The sequence below is a fragment of the Notothenia rossii genome (genome assembly GCF_949606895.1).
Source record: "Notothenia rossii genome assembly, chromosome: 6".
Taxonomy (NCBI): Eukaryota; Metazoa; Chordata; class Actinopteri; order Perciformes; family Nototheniidae; genus Notothenia; species Notothenia rossii.
Genome location: NC_136909.1, coordinates 64045863 through 64058469, shown reverse-complemented (window position 1 = coordinate 64058469; position 12607 = coordinate 64045863). Strand labels below are relative to the sequence as shown.

Below are 12607 nucleotides of genomic sequence, written 5' to 3'. Positions count from 1 at the left end.
GAGGTGAAGAAGGAGGAGATGTATTTTGGCAAACCATGCGCCAGTTTCTGGGAGATGGCAAAAAGTCACCCCTAATCATGATCATAATTAATCATGATTAATCACAGATTATCATTATGATTAGCGGGATAACTTTTTCTTTAAATTATCCCACATTTTTAAAACTGTTTTTTAGCCTAGAGAAATCCATAATTTTCAATCAAGCTAACGGCCCGTCTACACTACAGGCATCGAAAAATGCTTTCAACGCTTCGCCCATTCACTTGAATGGGGTGACGTAGAAGATTTTTTATCTTCGCCGAACTGCATTGTGGGGAGCACGGCATGGCTTTGCAAGCATCACGAGCATCTATGGCATCAGCCAATCAAATCCCGTTTATGCAATTCCCGCCAGTACAAGCGCTAGCCAATCAAACCGCGTGTATGCTGATACCGCAGGTCTTGACTATTTTCCATATGTCATAAAATGGAGGATAAATTAATCATTGCCGTGGCAAGTGTCCCAGTCCTGTATGACTGTACTCTGTTCACCTACCGGGACCTAAACCGGAGGAACCAGGCATGGCGGGAGGTGGCAGAGACAGTTGGTGAAACTGGTAGGTTTTCAACTGTTTGGGGAGTTTATATCCAGTTTACTTCGTTGAAGAAGCGGGCCTTTTTTTGCTTTGTATGCCGGGGGCAGGCATGAGATTCCTGATTGGTTGTTGGTCGCGAGAAATCGCCAAGCCTCAGACATGCCCAGCTTCAAGATCTTTTGATGCCTGTAGTGTAGACGGGCCGTAACAGTCCGTTTGATTTGGTTAACTGTAATGACACTGAGGTGGTTGTCAATAAGTAGCTGTAGTAAATTGATTTGGAATTTTATTTAGTTTAACACTTTTTAGATCCTGCTTGTCTTACACTATTAAAGGTGATTAAGGATAGGACGTCTGGGTCGTTAGTTGTCAGAGAAACCGGTTTCATTTATGTAATCCGGCTCTTGCTAAAAACCTCCTGAGCGATGAACGATGAACGATGAAGGAATCCTTACCAGAATAAATTGATGAAGCCAATAACAAACTCCCATGATCCAACGCTACGTCATGATGCCAGCAGAATCTGTCCTTGTTGCTGTTTTTATGAGAGACCCCTACAGGGCAGAAACATAATGTTTGTTTACTATACCAGAAATTAGTGTAGTTTTATAAAATAGTATCCTTATTTACTTTGATACATGTTGTAAAAATGGGTTGGTGGTACTTTGATTGTCGTATGTTGTCACCCTCTAAATTAAAATCCTAAATGCACATGAGTTTCCTGACCTAACCCAGTCATTGCTTTAATACACACACAATAACATGTGAGTGCGCCTATATGTCTGTCAACAGCCCGCCTCTTATCTCGCAGCCTCGTCTTCAGCAGTCAATTAATGAGCACAACTTCCCTGAGTTGGTGGAGGTTTCTCGTGGTGCCAGCAGCAGCCACACCCTTACAGCTGGAACCAGGACAGAAGCACACAGATGGGAGGGAGGGAGGGAGAGCCGGGTAACAACGCAGCTTAACACGTCTAACACCAACAGCAGGAAGAAGGGCTAGAAAACACACAGTGCGCAGGTTGAGTGGCTAAAATGCCCCGCTAATGCTTGCGACTGAGCGTGCACTTTTAACAGCAGTCTTGAGGGCACATTACGAGTGATTCAGAATAGTTATGGCATAAAAAGCCTCAGTGTGTGTGTGAACGGGGAACAATGAGGCCCTTTATGAGGTGAATACCGCAGCCTTTAACAAGGGCCCTTAACATATTAATCATGTGACCCGCTTGAACTCAGAACATGTCTTGAGAGCCCCAGCTCTCCTCATACACCCCTGAAACCAAGGATATACACATTTTGAAGAAGAAAAAGCAAATCCTGCGTGTTTTTGTATTTTTCAAGATATTCTTCACTCAAATCTTTACCTTAAATGACCGTATTCAAGGACATTCGGCCAATTCATCTAAAAGTTTTTCATTAAATGACATCAGGTCTACACATAATGCTAGAGCAAAAAGGGATTAAGTATGTCTGAAGGAGTGGGAGCAGCCCTGACCTCTGACCTTTAGTACGAGCTGGAGCGCCTTTGCCCCATTGAGGCTGTGATGTCACCCCGAGTACAGAACAGCCAGTGCTGGAAAAGAAGCCCTGAAAAAACAGAAGTGATGAACACGGTCCAGCAGAATAATTATATGAGAGAGGGAGTGAATCAGGAAATAGCTCTTGGTTTGGGAAACTCAAGAGTTTGAGGGAGCGCTGCCATGTGCTAAATGAAAACAGGATTTGAAAAAGAGTAGTGTGAAAGAACACAAAAGAAGACAAAATGTGCTTCTTTTTTTTTCGCAGAGGGGTGGCAGGGTATCCAGTGGTCAGCGAGGAGAATATCCCTCGAACTCCCCTCCTTTGCTTCCTCTCACTTTTCTTTCTATCTTGCCTTCTACCTCCTCCTTTTCTTTTCTTTCTTATTCTGGCTGGCTGGCAGGACTTCGCCTCTTTCCTCACACGTTTGAATGGGTATCTTCCCAATCACGATTTTTATTGCAGGAAATTTCAGCACACCACATTGCGTGAGTCGAAGGAGGGCTCCATTCTTAGCTCGGCACCGCTGAGTGCCAGGGTGTGTTGAGCTTGCCAGTGTGTGTGTGTGTGTGTGTGTGTGTGTGTGTGTGTGTGTGTGTGTGTGTGTGTGTGTGTGTGTGTGTGTGTGTGTGTGTGTGTGTGTGTGTGTGTGTGTGTGTGTGTGTGTGTGTGTGTGTGTGAGTGGGGTTAGGAAAGGGGGAGGTGAACTGGAGTGGTGTTTGTGTCAGTTTGATGCCAACATTACATCCCTCCTTGTCCCCTCCTCCTCCCTCTCTTGGTAACAATAGTGAAGTCAGGAGAAGGAGGTGCTGGAAGTCATTGCGAAAAGGCCCAAAAAAAAAAAAGAAGAAGCATCTTGTCCTCTCTGAGTCACTGCAATGTGGCATAACTTCCCAGGAATTTTACTCAGAAGCCCCCTCACCCCGCCCATCACCATCATCACCAACTCCCAACCTTTGCCTCAGTTTGTGAGAACTTCAACTCCTGACCATCTCCTCAATTTTGCCCTTGGCAGCCACCTGGGTTTTTCTCTGAAAGAAGGCCGTGGTTTTCGGCCTGTGGTTTAATTGCAATAATATTTGCTGTACTCCGTTGCCTCCCCATCTCTATTCTCCTTTAACAACGAGCATTATTTTTAGCCTCTGCTCCCAGTTCTGTCATTTCCTGTTCCAGGGCTCGCTCTGCTTATGACCACAAGCAGACTCAAACACTCTGTGCTTTACTCCCACCGTCACACCATTCCTCACACGCCCAAGCACAGCAGGTCCCCAGTGAACTGTCCGTGTCTTCACATCCACTGAAGAGATATAAAGCATAAGACACATGGGGCTGTGATTCAGCTCTGCTTTTAATCTGGGACAGATTAATTGTCTTGTAAAACAAATCCATTATTTCATGTTTCCAATTCAGATTAGCAATTCAGCAAACAAAGCAACTGTTTTAACTAAGAGTGTTACAGTGCCATTGAATTCTACGAACTAGTTAAAAGGGAACTACACCCATTTTCAAGATTCATACATGTTTCTACTATGTTCTAAATCAGTTAAAAGATATAAGTAAACACAAACATCTGTCCCCAAATTGAATAAACAAGAATGCTTAATGTCTAATTTGCGATGTTGTTAAGTATAACATGTGGAGCTGCTCCATAGACAATGAATTGGGAAAGATGTTACAGATGAAATTGAGAGCACCCAGGGGAATGTTCCTAGTATATGGAGACTTTTTCTGTTTCACAACTGAGAACTCAAGAAGCTCCCTTGGGTATTGAAAAAAGAACCAATCACATTCTTTGGGTCCACAAAATCTGTCTCCCATTCATCATCTGTAGAAGAATGAGTCCTAAAAACCCCGGCAATGAGTTGGCATTTTCACACTTCTGGTTCCCTTTGTCAATTGGGTTTACCAATTGGTTTTTCTGAGATGCATGAAATAAAGTCTGTGCTTAAAGTAAGACATTTTAACATTGTAGTTGAATTTTGAAGTTTTTACCAGTCTTGGCAAAGGGCGGTTGGTAGCAACATTAAACACCATCTCACCGAACACTTGTCTGCCTTAATGTGACCGTTGTGTAGTTTGCTTGTAGCTTAACGTTAGCATATTACTGTTGGTTGCATTTAAACATTTTTTTAAAAAGTGTTCATTTTTAAAGATTCTGTTTTAAATTTGAATAATTGTTGTAGCTGCTCTTCTAATGTCAATATTTCCGGCTGTAGTAGTGCGATTGCACTTGTCGGTCACCGTAGAATCCCCTTAAAGAGTCTCAACAAGCAAACTTCACATGCAGAGCAAAGAGACGGTGCAAGACAAAGTTTGGACAGTCGACTATACAGATCCCTCCACAAATATACATTCAACAGGCAGCAGAATGACTGTGTGCATTCAAGCAGCGTGGTTCACACCCCAGCTGCAGCTGCAGAGGGAAGTGCAGTGACTGACCTGTGCATGCATCCATCATGTCATCAGGGACTGAATACAGTGCGCTGAAATACATGGTGGTGTATGCAGAACACTGTGGAGAGAGTCCAAGCTCATGTTCATCCAAATACATGTCACTTTAACTGATAACGCAACGTAATCTACTGTAAGTGCATTTAAAGGATAACATATGGTGTTCCATTGGTAGAATAAGTACGAATGGTTCTGTATGTAATAGAGAAAGAAAAATGGTTGACCTGTGTCGACCGTAAGCCAGGCGCTCGATCACTCTGTGCTGGAGAATGGTGGTTAACCAATCTCTTGGCCACTGGTTGAAAATGTTTAAAAACTCATGAAGAAAGCTTATACATACTACATTTAGGAAATGTTTTAAGAATTTGTTGAAAAAGTCCTGACATGAAAGTGTTAAATTACAGTGATAGAAAAATGACTGATCGATTGTGAGGAACGTGTGCCGTACTCTGTTCTATGTTTGTGAATGTATTCGAAATGTATTTATCTACCTAATTACATTTTATTGTCATTATAAATGTAGGTCCTTCAAAACTTTGTTTTTTTGTTATTTATTGATTTTTTGCAATATTCTTTATCAATTTGGGGTAAGTTTTCAGTTCATTATGTACAATACAGTAAATGTAACAAAAGCATATTGGGGAATAAAGAGAGAAGAAATTGCTAATTAAAGCTCAAGTGAAAGCGAAAAACCAAAGAAGAAGAAAGAAATGGAAAAAGGAAGATTAGAATTACCTCTCTTTAATTTCAGGTAATCTATTATTATACCCATTAAAGTAATGTTGAGTTCAGGCTGAATGGTAACAATGTCAAAATGAGGTTAACAGTTAAATCTCACTATGTTTGTTACTTTTTTGATGTGAAACTGTTACAAAAGTGTGTTAATGTCAAAAGCCCTATGTAAATACACAAAAAGTCGATGTTTCAATATTTTCATACTTTTCCATTCATTACTACTGAAGATGCAAATCTTTAATGAAAAACATAATTTAGTTCCCTGTTAAACAAAGATAAATCATTTCCTAAAAAAGCCACAAGCTGTAGTTTTGAGCAAATGTATCTCAAACAGGAGTAAATAGTGAATTTCTGGGGGACTATTTTAAGGCATGTATTAATACACACTTGGTGCGCTAAGGAGTATTTGGGGCAGCAGGACGGTGTATGTGGGCCTGACTCAAAATAAACCAGTTTACGTGTGCATAGTAATGAAGCAACATGTCACCCAGTGACATATAGACAATATTATTTATTATATTATATATTATTTATTACGATACATTAATTGATCAATGATAATAAGGGGTTAATAGAATAAAACTACAAAAAAAACAAGTTCATTATGATTCCAAGCTTCAGAGAAATCAATTGCTTACAGTATTAAACAAGGGCAAACCGTGAGTCAGATTACCTTGGTACTGGGTGGATAGAAAATGTATGATGAAGTCAAGGAAGTCACAGGTTCAGATCTGCAGATGCCTTTGAGCAAGTTACCCAACATCTCCAGTGGAGTTGCTCAATGACCTGTGGTAGATTTGGGCAGCTCCCATGCAGGATGTGAAGTCGAGCCGAGAAAAGAACACAGAGCTCCAAGAACCTGAGGAAACAAAGATTACAAGAAACAGAAGCTAAAATAACTGATTTCCACTGAAGCTGAAAGTATTGCATTGCTTGGTAAAAAAAGTTATTTCTAAAGAGTTAGTAAATGAATATGATGTACAGAAAAGGGGCATTTTCCCTAAAAGGCTTAGTAAGGCACTTAAAATAATGTAAACATTCCTATATGGCATTCCTTCAACATTTATAGAACGTCAAAGGATATCATTCAACACCACTGCAGCTCATATATTGTATTTCTATCCCTGGAGCGGGGTTATATGTGTCATAGTTGCCAGACAAAATAAAACATGTCAGCAGCATGTAAACAGCGTATATGGACCAGAGGAAATATCTCATCACATTAACAAAACCATTGAACCTCTCACGACCTGGGTGGGTTGCCCAGCTGTGTGAGTCACTGGGAAACAGAGAGGGTGGGGTGTGAGAGTTCACTGGTGTCCTAGAAGAGACCCTGGGGCCTGGATGAAGATCTGGGCTCCTTTGTGGTCACCCTTAGCTGCTTCACACTTCTCGGAAAAAGCCGCTTTAAGAGGAAACCGCAACACAGCCTCAGTTCTCGCTGTCTTGTCTTGACCTCATCCCATTCTCTTTTTGGTTCTTATTGTTTCGCTCCACGCCTTGCATGACAGCTCAAGGTTAACCCTAACCCTAACAGTGCAAACGCATAAACATCGAAGTAAAGTACTAATTTCAGAATAATATATATAACATTATTGCATTGTAATTATTGATGCATAAATGTGTTTTTCAGGTTACACTTCATTTTTGTTTCCGTACAGCCCATATACTGCCATGCAACTTGAATTTCACCAATGTATCAATCATGTTTTACCTTAACCTATAATAATTAATTATTTGTTGATTATATTTTTAACTATTTATCTAAATCTTCAAAGTAACTAAAGCTGTTAAAAGTACAATATGTTCCTCTGAACTGGAGGGGAGCAGATTACAGTACTACAGTAGTAAATGTACTTAGTGACTATCCATCACTACTTACAAAATAACAGCGCACTCTACATTCTTGTTGTTGGACTTCGTTAAACACATGAAAAGTGTTGGTAGTATTCATGTAAGGAATTCAAAAAAGAGAACTTTGGGCAGATTCTCAGCAAACCTTCTCATGCATTACTCAATTTACTTGTCAGATTTTCTGTTTGGGAAAGTTACATTTCCGGGCATAGTTTACCCCTTCTAAAATGGGTTTTCAGATGCTTTTAGATGATCAAACAGGGACATTGTGTGAATCATCCTGAGGCTCTAGTTCTTGTTTCCAACATTTAAAGTCAGTTTAATTTATTGTGCTGCTTTTCTGTTTTCAGAAGGTGACATCTCTAAATCAACCCAATATGGTGGACTATATTGCTTCAAGGGCTTTTCTGTGACTGTAATTTCCCCTCAGGTCAAAGACATAACTGTCTCCTAACAGGGTCATTGTGGGACTGATTTATAATTATAGCTTCATATGTGGTATACCATTATGTGTGGTAACTTTATATGCATCTTAATGCTTTACTTTAGACTTGATGTGGCTTGGTACCACCAAATCTAGTTAACACAAAAGCAGGCACAGGCCCCTTTTCCTTGTTTTTTTAATATCTGCGGGAGAACCTAACACGCAGTGGATTTGAGAAGCTTATTCACAATTCAATTAATTAAAGAGAGACCAGTATTCCAAATGCCAGTGACCCATGCAGTACCCCGTCGTAAGAAAATACATCTCCACCACATATCCCATAGCTCCACCACAAGGCCTATCTGGACCCATCGCTCGCCTGTCCTGCTGCCTCCATAATGGTGCACCAGCCACCGCAGAGGCCATTGCTCCAGCTCCAGGCCCCATGGCTGCTCCACCACAATGCCTCTGCCTGCACGGGGAATGAGGGATTAAATATAATGCTTGCATGTCAAGTTTGCAACGCAAGAGAGGGAGCGAGGAGGAAGGAATTTGTCAGAACTCCATAAACACATACATGGATTTGGCTCTCGATGCCAGCGCTCTGAGCGAAGGAGAACTTTCCGGAGGCTCGCTTGGCGACGGGGAGGCCGAGGGTGAGAGTAAGCAGGGCTGCTGAACGAGCCCAGGGTTTACGCAGAGGCCAGCCAAGCAGCAATGATACACTGCACTGCAGGAGAAGGACACAGGGGAATGGGAGAGAAGAAAAGTGGTAGAAATGGGAGCAGAGAAGCAGAATGAGAGGGGAAGAAAAGGATAGATTGGGCATACTAAAACCCAGCAATCTGAGCTGGATGGGTTCAAAATCAAAACATCCCCCTGTGCCATTTATGTACCATAAAATTGCCTTTAATAGCCCAGGCTTTTATTTGCTTTAAGCATTGAACTCAACTGGTATGTCTTTGGGGGAAAGCAGCAGTATGGGACTGGCCTTTTAGTTTGAACTATATTAACGTGAATGATCTGTCGCCATGCCAACGGCATTTGATGACATCCCATAATACGCTTAGATGCGTTGATTGCTGCATCGTTACCAAACCTGTGAAGTTTTGGGCCGTTTGAAGCATTTTCACTGAAGTTATGAGAAAACCGTGTTTTATGGCGAGCATTGTGTTGCCATGGCAACAGCATTTGAAGAAATCTCAAAACTGTCCCGAAAATGTACATTTTCATAGGAGTTAATTTATAGCGACATCGTCTTTTATGGCGAGGAAACGGCATATGATGACACCCCATAATTGACGTAGAGCTGTTGATGGCAGGACCATTAAGCATTATCTGAAGTCTGCTGCTCTGAGCATGTCAGTTGGAGTTATGACATCATCGTGTTCCATGACACAGGTGTTTATATTTGAGCTAACGAGGTGTGCAGAGATCAAAGGTTTCCATTGTTCTGAATGAGAGACAAACCTTTTTAAAACAAATATGAAGGCAAATTTCAAACTGTCCTCCACTCTAACTCTGACATCACGCACTCTGTTAACGAGCTGCGCAATGTTAAAGTTAAAATGTAAAAAATGTGATGAATGATGGGCTATATCTCTGGAATTATGAAAGTTATGAATGAGAAAAGTAATAATATATATTGTCCAATATTTTAGTTGGAACAGCATTCCAACTAAAATATTGAACAATATTTGGATTGCAGTCTTTGCTTTACAAACTAAGTAAGCAGACAGTGAGCACTGAAAATAGTCACAACTTAAAAACAATGCTTGGATTCTTTTGATCGGTGGACTACGGTGGCCTACACGCGCTACAACATCCCAAAACAGTTGCATTAGGAGAAACAAGCTGCAGTTTCAAAAAGGATGCAAATATAAAAACAAAATGTGCCAAAACACATGAAGAAACATCTTCACCAACTTTACAACACATGAGTAGCATTAAGAAAACATTCACCAACTTGACGAAAAATGCTTTTGCACAGGATAATCTAAAAGCGCTGCATAAAAGAAACATTATCATCACAAAACGCTCAAAGAAGCTCAAAACACAACTGAAACGGGGACACTTAAATGTGATGCACACAGCTAGGACCGGAGCGATTGGTCTGGGAGATTATAAAGTTGCCAAACAATCATTTTCACGAGAAAGTTAGCTAATATGTACGTTTTATTGGTTTAAATTTAACAATATGATCGCATGATGCCTTCCGATAATTTTGCATATCTGCTGTAAGCTAGCTAGCTAACCTATTCATTTCAAATGTAAACAGACTAACTCCCTGAAATAGACTAACTGCCAACAATGATAGTGCGTGCATCACTTTTTAGTGTCCCCCTTTCCGTTGTGTTTTGAGCATGCAGTGCTTTTGTATTTACAGAGTTTTGTATTTGCAGAGTTTTGTTTATGCAACGGTTTTAGTGAACGCTTGTGAAGTTGGTGAAGATATGTGTTTACATTTGCATCGTTTCTGAAAGTGCAGGGTTTTTATTCTTATAGAAATGTTTTTGACCATGTAACGTGTTTGTCAGACTTAATGGCCACTTCAAATTGATGCATTTACCACTTTCTTCCCAGTTTTTTTCTGTCTTTACCATGCCAGTAATCTGAATAAACTATACATTTGTGTTCACGGATTCTGTAAATTGAGGAAGTAGATTAAATTGCAGAGAACTTAACCAATAGACCCATGGGCCATGTGTAGAGTTTACCTGGCGTCAATCTGAGACCTGGGAAGAACTTTCAGAACGTGTATCCACACTTGGCGTGTAACAGGTATTTTGCATTATTGAAGATTTCTGGTACGTACATAGAAACACACTGAGGTAGGATCAGAAAAGCAGAGAGCTATGTAGAAGGAGAAAGAGTGAAAGAGGGGGAGGGGGCGAGGCAGAGGAATTAAAAGGACATGCCCACTGACATTTTCCAGTGTCTCTGCCAGAGAACAACCAAAACAAAAAAGAGGTCAGTCCAGATGCCGTTCACTGACTGTTAGCATGTGGCCCAACTTCTCTGCAGCAGAGGGGAGGGGGAGATAGAAAAAGTAAAGAGGTGTCGAAGCAGGAGGTTAAGCGTGTTTGAGATGATGGGGCTGGTTTATAAATGGTGGGTTGGACTTTAATCAGATTTATGCCAAGCAGAACCTGGACTCCATTTGGCTAGCAGATGTTGGACAGGTGGGACGGTGGAGTTGGAGGTCTGTGGGGGGCAAAGGTCATAAGGCTTACTGTAGCCCGTTTAGAAGCTTCCGTGATAGAGATCCAGCTGTATAAGATCCAGTCAGTTATACATCAACAGAATTTGACAAGTAAGGACACAAGAGTGATGGATCTTCCTGCTTAAGCCTCGCTTCTTCTTCTTCTCCAGATAATTGGCCCTGTTGCTCTTGGCCCAGTCGGTGGAAGAGGAGCGACCTCCAGGCACCTCTCAGGCGCTGAGAGGTGAGCCCCGCAGTGGGTGTAAAATACTGTCGGGCGGATATATTTCTGCAATGAAATCTGGATGCAAGCCTTGTGTGAGTGCACGCTGGCCTGTGTATGTGCATTTGCGTAAGGTTAACTCGAGGTCAACGCTCACTTTGCCGCCACAGACCTGGCGATGCTCCAGCGGTAGAAAAGCAACAGGAGCACACTCGCTCTGTGTGCTCGTCGTCCTCTCCTTCTTCTTGCCAGTGTTGCTGTAGTTTGTGTGCAGATAACATGCAGGCAGCCATGTGGTGTGTATCTAAGTTGAGCTCTGGGCTTAGCACTGTGGGTGTGGAGAGGAACGTGGGCTCAGAGCGGGAGAAGTGAAGGAAATGAAAAGCCTAACTAGTTCACAAGTGAGGCAGGAGTCAGTTGAGCCCAAGGAAATGTAACAGGAGCAAAGTTTTCCCCTCACACACTGCCCATGATTTAAGAAAACTGGGCTGGCTGGCCTCACAGCTAAAAATACAAAATATTACTGACCTCACTACCAGATATGTTGCAACTGAAGGAAATTGTTTAGTGTTTTAGGAATTACTTTAATTGACTTGCTAGCTGATAGTTAGAAAGATTAGTACCACTCACATCTATATGCCAAACATGATTCTTAGCTAGAAACAGCTAACCTGCCTCATTTAAAAAGGTACTACCAGCACTTTTAACTCTTCCATCTCAATTATTAATGCAAAACACTGCACTAAAAAGTCCTTGAACCACGTCACAAAACTGAACTTGTTTAGTGAGCTCAAGAGGGGCTGATGTAGGTTTTAGTTATCTCTGACAGAGCTAGGCTAAGAATGAACGCATCCGAGCATGTTTCAGTTTGGCTAGCTACTGTAACTCAATTCAGTTTTGAGCATTTTGTAGCCTATTTCCAGACAAAGGTTGGGGTTAACTCTTCACAGTTCTGGACACAGTCCATGGTCTTGTATCATTTGGTAATAGCTAACGTGACATCACTGGTGTGTGGACTAGCGCTTTGAATGCTCAAGTTTGGTATTCTAGCCATCACCATCTTCGTAGCGACAATCTCAAGAAAGCCACCTAAAGCATACTATGCTTCATTTTATACTTAATCTAGATATAATCATAGTGTACAAAATTAAGATCAAGTTGTTTGAAGAAGGCTTTAAATTAAATGGTGGAGCTGCCACCCTGCTGGCTATTAGACATAATGCAGGTTTAAGGAACTTTCCGTTGGCTTCACCATTTAGAGGTAGAGGCCAAGTCCACTACTTTGAGTCTGTTGTCTTAAAGTTTTACCAGGGATGGTCTGGGAATATGGGATATAATGGTGTTTGTTACCAGCTGATAATAAAAAAAACGACATAATGGCTTTACAACTTTGTAACTCAATGCGGTATGTGTGGAGTGAATCATCCGAGAAAAGTTATCTTCTAAGGCTGGATTTAAGTTTTTTTATGACATTTTGAAAGAGGATTTCTTATTTCTAACGACACTTTAAAGTTCCTTGGTCCTGTGTAATGTATAAAGTGAGTAAATTACATTAAAATGACTAAGCTACAGCATTCATTAAATATTTTACTTTACCAAATTTTTTTTCCATTTTCCCACAAACTTAG

The 12607-nt window shown here is 41.2% G+C and overlaps 1 protein-coding gene across 5 annotated transcripts in view; it reads right to left on the bottom strand.

Moving 5' to 3' along the window:
• socs5b (suppressor of cytokine signaling 5b) overlaps positions 1 to 12607 on the bottom strand; it is a 51823-nt gene that overhangs the window by 23486 nt on the left and 15730 nt on the right. For 2 of the 5 annotated variants that reach the window (XR_013809739.1, XM_079690334.1), the window contains one exon: positions 300 to 6135. The gene's annotated coding sequence lies outside the window, so the exon portion shown is untranslated. Of the gene's footprint in view, positions 1 to 299; positions 6136 to 12607 lie in introns of those variants that run through there. The other 3 variants (XR_013809740.1, XR_013809741.1, XR_013809738.1) reach the window with 3 other exon arrangements.